Source organism: Lacerta agilis, chromosome 1, assembly GCF_009819535.1.
Source record: "Lacerta agilis isolate rLacAgi1 chromosome 1, rLacAgi1.pri, whole genome shotgun sequence".
NCBI lineage: Eukaryota > Metazoa > Chordata > Lepidosauria > Squamata > Lacertidae > Lacerta > Lacerta agilis.
The window spans coordinates 78,865,591-78,877,093 of NC_046312.1; positions in this window are offsets into that span (position 1 = coordinate 78,865,591).

The window sequence follows — 11,503 nt, forward strand, 5'->3', positions numbered from 1 at the left end:
TGGAGCCTGAGTGGTTTTTGCTAGATGTGCAGGCACAGCCCAGTGCAAAAGCAGTCTGTAAACATACGGTGCCCAACTGTTGCAGAATCGTTATTAGTCACCTGTGTTCACGAGCATACCATCTGCACAGCCTTGACACCACACTGATGAAGCTCTACAGAGACTCAACTGTTTTGCACAAGCCTGCAGGGAGTTTGGCCTTACCATCAGCCTTACGAAGACCAACATCCTGGGTCAGGACGTCATCTGCACTCCACGCACCAGCACTGCTGACCACACGTTTGAAGTGGTACACAATTTGTCTACCTGGGCTCCACCCTAACCAGCAGCCCCTCCATCGACGCTGAGCTGGGCAAGCGTATTGGCAAGGCAGCTATGGTAATGGCTCACCTCTCCAAAACAGTATGGGAGAATGTGATGCTCACATCCAATACCAAGATGAAGGTCTGCCAGGCTTGTGTGTTGAGCACTCTGCTTTGTGGTAGTGAGATGTGGGCAACTTACAGCCACCTGAAGCGATGCCTCTAAGTCTTCCACATGCGCTATGTCAGGAAGATTTTGGGCATCACATGGCAGGACAGAGTCTCAAACAAAGATGTGCTCACCGAAGCCCACATTCCCAGCATGTTCACACACCTGTCTCAGTGTTATCTACGCTGGCTTGGTCATGCCCACAGAATGGAAGATGGCAGGATCCCCAAGGACGTGCTCTACGGGGAGCTGGCTTCAGGCACTGGCCTGTTGGCAGACCAACTCCATGTTACAAAGATGTCTGCAAAAGTGGCATGGAGCCTGGCAACATCAACACAACTAGACGCCTTCATCTGCCCCAGCTGCAACAAAAGATGTCTCTCCTGTATCTGCTTCTACAGCCACAGCAGGCACTATAACCTTCCAACAGTTTGACTTCACTCCCAAAGATGCACTCCTCCATTGTCTCCCAACCAACCTTGCACATACCATCTGCACATGACATCAGGCAGGCCCTCAAGTATCACAGTCCCAGAGTACAACTGTGCCCACATTTGGACATGAGGAAATAATACATTGTGAACAGAGCAGATAGCTCAAAGAAGGGAGCCAAGCAACATACTCAGGTCAAGTCGCACATACCAGTATATATGTTTATGGGATTATGTATATAGAAGACGTTCTAGGAAATATTTACCCATTTTATAGAAGGGTAACAGTGAGGCTGAAAGGGTCCCAAGGACAATGAATGACTCTGTGGCCGAGCAGATATCACACAGAGCAGGCTTCTTTCCTTCGGCAGCCTTCCCTCCTCCACTTGCCACTGCTGCTCATCCTCTGTCAGTCCAGCCCCTAACTTCACGGAGGGAGTCCTCTGCATGTACAGCAATGTATGTGGATTGGCTCCAAGTCCACAATCAACTGTGGTGTGGAGGTGCCCATTAATCTGAGGTACCTCTTTCTGGAAGAAGCTGAGAAGGTCCTACCTGACAGCAAGGTGTTGGTCCTGCCCAGGTGGAGGGACAAAGCCTTATGAGCTGGAAGACCGGAAAGAAGCAGCAGCAGCTCCACAGAGACTCCACCAGAGTCCGCTGGCTCTAAAGGAACAGTTGTTTGAGGGGAAGGCTGCCAATTGAGCCCAGCACCTGAAACAGCAGAACTCAAGCCTTTGAACCAAATATATCTATATGTGTGCTAAAAGGAACTGGAAACAGATCAGAGCAGGTGTAGCCAATGCAATGCTCTCCAGGTGTTGTTGGCCTGCAAATCCCATCAGTCCCAGCCAGCATGGTGAATAGAATCATGGGGGTTGTAGTCTAACAACAACTGGAAGGCATCACCATGGCTACCTGACTTAGACTGTATGCAATAAAATGTTGCAGTGTGGAGTGCTCCTCTTTAGTATTCCAGCCAATCAGCCATGCCTCCATCCAGGATACTCCATTCCATTCCCTCCTCCTTTTGGTTTTCTGTTTTCTTTCTTCCCCACCCCAGTAGTCAGGAGTCTGTTGAAGTGAGCATGTTCAACCATCGCTGGCCTGATTTGGTTTTCCCCCACCCCTCCACGCGTGTCCCCCCCCTAAGTTTATTTGTCTTTCTTTAAACCTTGAAATTACCCCAAACCCACTGAAGCCTTCCTTTCTTGTGGATGCTGCCATCTTGGCTACATAAGGCTCGGCAACTGCCTTTGAACATTGCAAATACCGTAGAGGGGATTAGGATGATGATAACCTGATTTATATGCTTCATGCTGAACTGGTTTAGCTACTAGCAGTAATTTTAGTTTCATACTGTCCATGACATGTAAGTTATTTGTTCTTCAGCCACTGAATTACTGTATCCGTGCTTGTTCATTGACTTCCTGATTCCTTAGCTCCAAAATAAAACATCCGGAAGCATGTTAACTTTTGGCTGAAACCCACACTGTCAAGCTTTGAACACCCATCCAGGGAAGTATTGTAAATGAGGTACTTCAATATAATAGGTCAGTATTTACATGATGTAGACTCCTCTAGAGTCAATGGGGCATGTCTCTCCTGGCAGGTGCTTGTAGTCTACAGCTATTGCAGTTCATGCTTACTTAACATCAGCTTGGTATCTGGCAAATAATATCCACAAAGGAGGCAGCCTGAGCAATAACATTGATGTGGTTGTTGCATAAAACTAGGCCTTGCCTGACAGAAATAACTGCCTTTGTTTCAATAATAGCCTGCCACTTCCTGTGCCTGTTTTGGGTTTCTGACAATTCCCCCCCCCCTTCATTTTTGGCTCCTTCTATATTTACTCTCTTGTTATCTCTGTCTGTGGTCTCTGTTTGAGGTGGGAAAGTTTTCTGCTCTGAGCGACAGGAAATTTGCAGGCAACACTCAGTTGGGGACAGGTTACCTTCCCGCCCAACTGTGCAGAGCTGACTCGAGGCTTATACACCCAGCAGCCTCTCTCTGTCTCTCCTCAGGAAGGTGAAGCTGCAAATGCATGCATGAAAATCAAAACTGTTATCAGCACAAAGCTGCGTACAGAGTCTAGGCCACTGCTGAAACGATGTGCACCAGCTGGGTTAGCTTAATCTTGATAATAACATGCTAAGCCCTGCCATTCGGCTCTTGAAAGGTCACGGGGCGTTGCTGCTGACATCCCTTTCAAGTTATTGTTGATTTAGATGCAATCAAAGTTCCTATCCTGTTCAAAGCCTCACTCAAAGAAGGTGAGCCTCAGATAGGACCATCTTGATAGTTGGTGTTTCTGGAAAAGCTTGAAGATTTTATTAAACACAACAGGCTCTGTCATATCCATCTGGCAACAGAACATGTAGAAGCATACCCATGGCGCCATCTTAGAAGCTGGAGAGATTAGAGCCCAAGAGTGGCATATTTTGGGAAACAGTTGTTGATCTTGCCTGTGTTGTCCTCAGAATTCACCACCTGTGGTGGAACAGCCTGAAATTTGCAGTCTGAAGAGGGACATGTCAGAAGCAGCATCACCATTTCATTTATTGTTTGTTTATTGCATTTATACCTCACCTTTTCTCCAAGGAGCTGAAGATGGTGTGCCTGGTCCTTACCCTCCTCATTTAATCCCCACAACAACCCTGTGAGGTAGGGTAGATTAGACTAAGAGGAATATACCAGTCCCCCAAGACACTCAGTGAGCTTCATGGATTTGAACCCAGGTCACCCCAAGCATCAGATTCTTGTCCATAACAATGGCACCCCTCTCCAAAAGGACCATGGGAAATGTAGTTTATCCCCCACAGAACTTAAATTCGCAACGCTTTTACTGAACTAGGGTTCCTAGGATTCTTTGGAGGAAGCCAAGTGCTTTACAAGTGTGGTATGGATGTGACCTCATTGTTTCCTGAAGCAGTTCATGTCAGTACAAAAGGAAAGGCAGGCAGACAAATGCAGCTTACCAGCTAAAAAGACACAGAAGGGAAGGAGAACTAAGGGAAGGCAAAGGTAGAGTGGAGGGTCCCAAAAGGTCAGAACAAAGGTCAGGAAAGCATGATCTCCAGTTGGGGCCAGTCTGATCTTCCCTTGCTGGTGATCTTCCTTGAATAGCAACTGGTGGCTTGTTTTCCTTTGGCCAATAGATATATTTCTGTGAGCTCTATTTGGCTTAGGAAGGATATCCTGGTCGTCAGAAAACAACTTAAGGTCTTTTGGCATTTTAAGCTTAACAATTATCATTACGGCATAAACATTCATGGACTCTATGTCATCAGATGCCTGAAGTGCAACTTACACCGGAAATCATATACACATGGTTATGGGGCCAGTGCTGTCAAGTATCCCGTTTTCCCCGGGAATCTCCCTTATTTCAAGCAGTTTCCCGCTGCTATCCCTTATTTTTTATATCCCTTTAATTTCCTGTTTTTTCAAAGGAAGCAGCTCCTCTCCCTCCCCCTGCTGGCCAGGGACTGGGAAGACCTCGCCTCCTTGCAGCCTCAAAGCAAGCGGGAGCCATTTCCTGTGCTTACAGGCATCGTAGCCCACGGGCAGCGTTCCCAAAATACAGTAAGCCTACTGCGCGCGTTCACACCAGTGCCGCCCACTTTTGCTTCTGGCTCCGCCCACCACTGCCATGTGACTGTCCCGGGATAGGTGAGGCTTCTGATCCCTTATTTTCAAATCCGAAATTTGACAGCTATGTATGGGGCATGTGCGTGTTTGGGATGGGTGAAGAGAAGTGAGATCAGAACAAAGTACAATTCAAAAAGAAGAGGCGATTACCTAAAAGCAAAATAATTACCGTGACCAATTAACAAGGCAGTGCTGGTGATAACACAAACATCCTGGCCTTGGTCAGCTAATTAACACATATAGTGTGATAAAAAAAATAATCCATAATCATTATTGATTCAAGCTGCAGGGGAGCTTGAATCAGTTGCCTGGTAAATTCTAATTCATCACTTTCATATTGGAGTTTCCCTTTCCCTCACAGAGCTACAATTCCCACAGTTCCCTAGAAAGAGGGGCTGTTAAACCACTCAGAATTGCAGCTCTGTGAGGCGGAATACAGATGATCTGACAACTCTCAGCACCCTTAACAAACTACAGTTCCCAGGATTATTGTTTTTTTTGGGGGGGAGCTGTGTTCAGTGTGGTATAATACTAATTTAAATGTACTGTATAGTGCAGATGGAGCCAAACTGCTAAATTGAATACAGTTCCTACTTTAAAAACGGTAGTTACTGCCAGTGGCTCTTTGACGCAGCAAAAGTCTTTCCATATAGTTTACTGCCTTCTCTCTTCTACTTTTACCAGGTTTGTGGGTTCTTTCATTTGTTTGTTTGTGTTGTTATTGTTGTTGTTGTTGTTGGTGGTGGTGTTTGTACCTAAACATTGATATTTACAAAATACACCTATTCACAGATCATAAAAATATACAGTACTATGCATATACTGTATTTTTCCGTGTATAAGGCTAGGTCCCCCCCAAATGTCAAAAATTAGGGGGTGTCTTATACATGGATACACCCCCCATTTTCTTAAACCTGAGTCCCCAAAAATAGGGGGTGTCTTATACATGGGGGCATCTTGTAGATGGAAAAATACAGTAGGTCTACCTACGTTCAATGGGGTTTACCCCTACTAAGTGTGTGCATAGGATTGCAATGTTCGTGCCACCCACCTACAGAGGCACAGTGCTTCCCACCCCCTCTATTTCCAACTGTCTCACTCAGGAGTGGCCATGAGGCAGGGGGTGTTTCCTCAAAGCAAGGCATTCTAGGTGAGATGGCCAGGAAACTGCCTGTGCTGTGGTTTGCCATGGTAGTGTTGTAAGAATTTAGTAATGCAGTTTAAACGTAGAATAAATTGTAACAGGAGGAGGAAGAGGGGATGGCAACAAGAGAAAGGAGGACTGGAGCAGAAGGAGGAGGAGTGGTGGGTAGAAACAGCACAGCTGCCTGCCTTAGGCGGCAGAATCTCTTGCACCAGCCCTGAGCTTGAGCTGTTGATAGTTTAATTATTTCCCGTGACACAAAAGGAAATTTGTTTGTCTGAGGCTTGCATGTTTTACATGCAGAACAGAAGAAGAGGTCACGAGCTGCCGACTGATTCCCCAGATGGAGAAACAAAGTGAGAGTTTGCTGTTGATCTGTCAGCAAGGGTGCTTTGTGATATGCAGATGCCCAGAGCCGCCTCTGGCTCCCAGTGCCTGAGCAGATGGGAAATGGCATCTCCGAGGGATTCCAGTGAGGCAAATTACATTTGGATGTTGCAGGCTGGCAATCTGAACCTCTCTGTTTCCCTTCCTTAGCTTCAGATTCCTCCATCAAAGCAAATTGGGCTGCAACCCTGACAGCAGCTTCCCCCATGGCTGATTTAGCACAGTTGAGGGAAAATGTGTGTTTGTGTGTGTTGTGGAGAGGTCTCTCAAGAGAGAGTTCGCAAGAAACACAGATCTCTCCCCTCTCCACAAAGCTGGGATGAGGAGCCTGTGGCCTTGGCCTAATTTCACGAGGCTCTAATTCCATGTGGTGCGCAGAGACGGGCTACCAGAGAGAGAAGGCCACATCAAGCTAAGATATGGCGTACTTGAACTGCATGTACTTGTGGGCTTCCAGAGAGGAGCTCACTGCTGCTTTGCACGCCCCCCCCCCCGGCCATCTTATTCCTGTGTTACGCCAAGCTAATGTTGTAGTCAGTCAAGAGTACTGGGAATTGTAGCTCTGCAGGGGAAGTCATGTGCTTCAAAGGTGCGTTGAATGTCCTTTAAATATAGGATCTGGCTGTGCCCTTAGTTTTGCATCAGGACAGCAGCAGAAAACACCATTTTATTTCTGTAGCCATGATGGTGCCGAAATCTCAGTACGGTAGTTTAAAATGTGAAACTACACTTGCTTGGCAATCTCTCCTCTCCTCTCCTCTCCTCTCTCATATCAGGGTTGGCAGACTGTTTGTTTTGTTTTGTTATTGCTGCAATGTATCAGGAATGTAGAAGCTTTAAGCATGGAATGGCAGTGGAAGAAGAGAAATATTGTGTGCAGAAGTAAGCAGCTGGCCATTGAAAGCCCCACCAAGCACTGTTATTAAGTCATACTTCTAAAATTACCCACCAGCTTGGCGATGGGTGTGGTTCTGATAAGTTCTACTGTTTCCATGTAACCTGAAAGCTCTGTGCAATATCAGGAAGGAAGTGGACCACATCCACAGCTAGTAGAAATCAAAGAAGCTGTGTTTAAATACAGCTTTGTTATTTACAATCAACACTACACCTCTCAACCCATGGGCTTCCCTATGGAGGAAGACTTGAGATAAAACGCCTTTTTTGGGGGGCGGGTGCCTCCATCCTTCACAATTGCTCCTATTCTTGGTTTCTTTACAAATACAGTCATACCTCCGCTTACGTATCCCTCCGGTTACGTAAACTTCGGGATATGTAAGCAGCAAACCCTGAAGTATATTTCTGGGTTTTTGCCACGCCCACATGCACAGAAGTGCTCTACCGCCCCGTGCATGTGTGCGCAGAAGTGGTCCCTCCAGTTGCAGAAACCTCAGGATCCGACCAGAGCTCCGGAACGGATCCTGTCCGCAACCTGAGCCTATGATGTAGGGGCTCATGGTATTAACACCACAAGAAGTCCTTCCTTCTCCCATAGCCGCAGCCTTGGAGTCAGGCAGAAATCAAGCATGTCTCTTATTCACAAGCTTCAGCCTGCCTCTTGCTTCTAGCCCAGCTCTCTCACAGAACTCTGGTTTTTGCCCTTCAAACTACCAGCTGATGTGTGGGGGGGGGGAGTACCCATTTGTCCTCTGGCACAGAGCCACTTCTTTTGTTACCTGAATGACTCATACCTAGGGGGCCACTACCAAGCTGGCCTGGCTGCTATTCCACCAGTTGGATCCAGGAATGAGAAGGGACTCAGGCATACAGCCTAATGCCCCCACAAACTCACAACAATATCAATGTATAACATTATTGGGAAAATTAATGTAATTCTCCTAACCCTACCATGACACCCCCCCACACACACTTCATTGCTCATGCTACCTGCTTTATTTGAGAGTCCTGCATTGCAGGGGCTTCCACTAGATGACCCTCGGGGTCCCTTCCATTTCTACAATTCTGTGATTCTGTTTCAAGGTTGTGCTCCACTTGCTTCCACCTTGGTCAGTCAAGTGGCCATTAAATACAGTTCCAGATAAATCCAAAGTGTAACTAGGGGGAAAGGAAAGAATTAAGTTTTATTCCAGACAAGCAGGAGTCCTGAACCTCAAATAAATACACTGCTACCTGTCATGTACCCAGCTCAGCTGATCCTTACTTTTGGACATTGTATTTAGGTTTGCAATGTTATTGCCTAAGAGTTAAGGTAAACGTCTGTTTTTATATTTGATTGTGTTTTATTGATCTGCTGCTCATAGAGATCTGAATCCATTTTTCAAAACCTTTCAATGCAACCTCCTTCTGCTACATCCTGTGGATGGGGAACCTTTCTAAGCTGCTTCTGCTGTATTATTTGTGTGGCATTAAGTGGAATAATTTTTAACAGCCCCTTTATTCTATCCCTCCTGCAGTCTCAAATAAGATTTTCCTTTTCATTCCTTTGGCTGAAACTAAATTTAGAACCAGCTGCAGTGTTTCTAATGAAATCCAGTGGGGTCGCCAGGGCGACGGTTGATCATAAATCATTTCAATGACAGAGCAACCCAGAAAAAAAAATCTAAATAGGCAGAAACATGTCCTATTTGTAGCCCAAACCTTCCTGTATTCAGTTGGGGGGGGGGTAGAGACTGTTCATTAAGGTCCCAATCCCTCAGTGCCTCTCTGAAGTTTCTTTCAAATCTTTGCCTCATATTGACCTGCAGACTTAGAGTAACATTTGTGGGTACCAGATCTTCAGTGTGGGCTATCTAATGATAATTTGCTCTGCTTTGTTTGTAGGGATGTTAGACGATGTTACATCAAATCAAGAGTTATCCCACACTTTCCTTTGCATTTCCCTTATCACAGGAAGCGTGAGCCTTTGAGGAAGCGGGTTTGTTGCAGAAGGCCTGCCAATCAGCTGCCCAACCTGCATTTGCAGACATGAGCTGAATCACATTTGATTCTTTTACTCTGAATTGTGAGCTGGAATCATGTCAACCAAACAAGCATCTGGTGCTGGTTTAATCCAAAGCCTCTTGGAGATTGCTCCACATGAAGAGCCATCCCAAATCGCAGAGGTCACAGAAACGGCTCCTAAGGCATGGAAAGAGCATAGGAATCTCCCATGCTGACATGTACGTTGTTGCCAGATGGAGGCAGACAGAGCTCTGCTGATTTACTGCTCTGTTTCCCAGTTAGTAATCAGCTCAGAGAGACAGACCCATAATGACTGATGAGTGTTTGTGACATCGTTGACCTCATTGAATTTTCTGCATTGTTAAATTGCAGGCACATTGCTAGCTTTGGGCCCTTGGGTGCACTTTATTGATCCTCTCAGCTCTTGGGTTGGGGAAAGTGGTTCGTGCCATACAAACTGCACAAAGGGTCCTGGTGCTCTCAGGCAACCAAGTCGGCAGAATTGGAGCTATGAGCAGATCAAATGACATGCATGCTTTTGGTCACAGATGCACATTTTCTAGAGAAGAAGACATGTTCTTCATCACAGCTTCTGCCAGGATGTGGATTCCTGCTGCTTCTGTTAACTCTTGCAGCAATCTGCATTTATTCCTATAGACCTATTCCGTACCCTTTCTAGGGCTCAAGGCAGTCTATAAAATTTCCTTGGCATATTCATCACTAAAGACCTTGTGTTAGGGTGTGGTGGTGGCGAAGCACTAGTATCTTGTTACGGAGAGGAAATGGAGGCCAAATAATACTGGTTTGCCCACTCATAAGCCCTTTCTTGTCATGACAAACTGGTTACGTAATTGCTGGCCAGTGCTGAGATTTTTAGCTTGCTCTAGCTGCGTGTACAGTGGAATCTTGGTTTTCGAATGTAATCCATTCCAGAAGTCCGTTTGACTTCCGAAACGTTTGAAAACCAAGGATCAGTGGGCTGGCTGCAAAGTCAGGGGGGTGGGGGGTGGGGAATGGAAAACGCGCCTCAGACTTCTGAGGCGTGTTCGAAAACGGAAGCATTCACTTCTGGGTTTTTGGCTTCCGGCTTCCGAAACGTTCGGCAGCTGAGATGTTTGAAAACCGAAGTTTGACCGTAGTTACATATGACTAGTTGGGACAGAATGTGGATGGGAGTGTGCTTTCAAACCTGGGGTGGCCACATATCTTTCTTAACAGAGAACAGTTCTCCATATGAAGGAGTCCTTAGTTTGAAATAAAGCTGTTGGGTTCTTGAAGTCTTCCACCCACCCACCCACCCCCATTTGTAGTAATCCCCTGGACAGCAAACTGAGCAGGCACACAGGTCACCTGGTCAGTCTTCTCTGCTATGTTGAGTTGTACATATTTATAAATTATTAAATAATTAGTTATTCCTAAATTTCATCCATAAGTATAAATTAACAAATACAAATCTATGTTATCTTTTCCCTTCTTCTTTTTTTTTTTTTAGTGATGCATTTCTTCTTTTTATGATGATGTCTAATTAGCCATCTTATGCATACCCCATTAAAAGTGATCAAAAAGTGATCAAGTGTGGATGGACAATGTCTCTATTTGAATGTGCACCTGAATCTTGACCATCTGCATGGCAATATCCTCAGTAGGATGTGATTTTGGATGCATATTACATTCCACAACCGCCCTAGCTATGCAACTATACTTGATTGGATCAAGGCAAGAGAAGAAGCATCGGCTTGTTGCATCAATTTTGCACCCTTTCACAAAGGGGTGTAATAAATATGTATATTCCATTTCTGAAATATATTTCCGTTTACTATATAGTCTGGGTGTTTTGTTTTGTTTTGTTTTGTTTTAAAATTACTAGCTAAGAGCTAAGGCAAGATACGAACTGGGGATTTTAAGCTGACACTCTTAAGCCACTATGTTACACTAGTGCTAGTATTTACTGTGTGGGAACTTCATCACCTTCTTCTGAATCTGAAACCATTTCTGCTTATTGTTGTAGCAGAACTCGCCCTGAAATTTACAAGGAGCTTTTTCTTTCAGCTACGGGTCCCTTGAATGCAACATGCTCATTAACATGCGCTGGTTGGAGTCAGAGTCAGGGTAACCATTTGCAGGAGTTGTTTCTGATTGATTCCAGTGATTTATCCTAACTGAAGCTTTGGCCTGCTGCTACATGGACTTGCTTGTTAATCTCGTCAGCCTGAATTGCTCACTTACAGCCAGTGCACACAAAACAAACATCTGTCACCACCAGGAGACCACTTTCTAATGGCTCTTTGTGGCACCTGCGTCCTTCTGGGCGACTGCTTGTGTACAGAGGGTTGGTTCGCCACAGGGAATGAGATATCTGAAGGGTTGCAAAAGCAGGCATGAAAACCCCAAATCCCTGTGTCAGGGCACTGCAAAAGTAGGGAGGGAGGCATTCCTCATAAGGCCCAACAGGGAAATACTATGTTCCATTCAGATAAGGCCAGGAATACTGATGCTCCAGAATACCTGCGCCTTAAAAAATAAA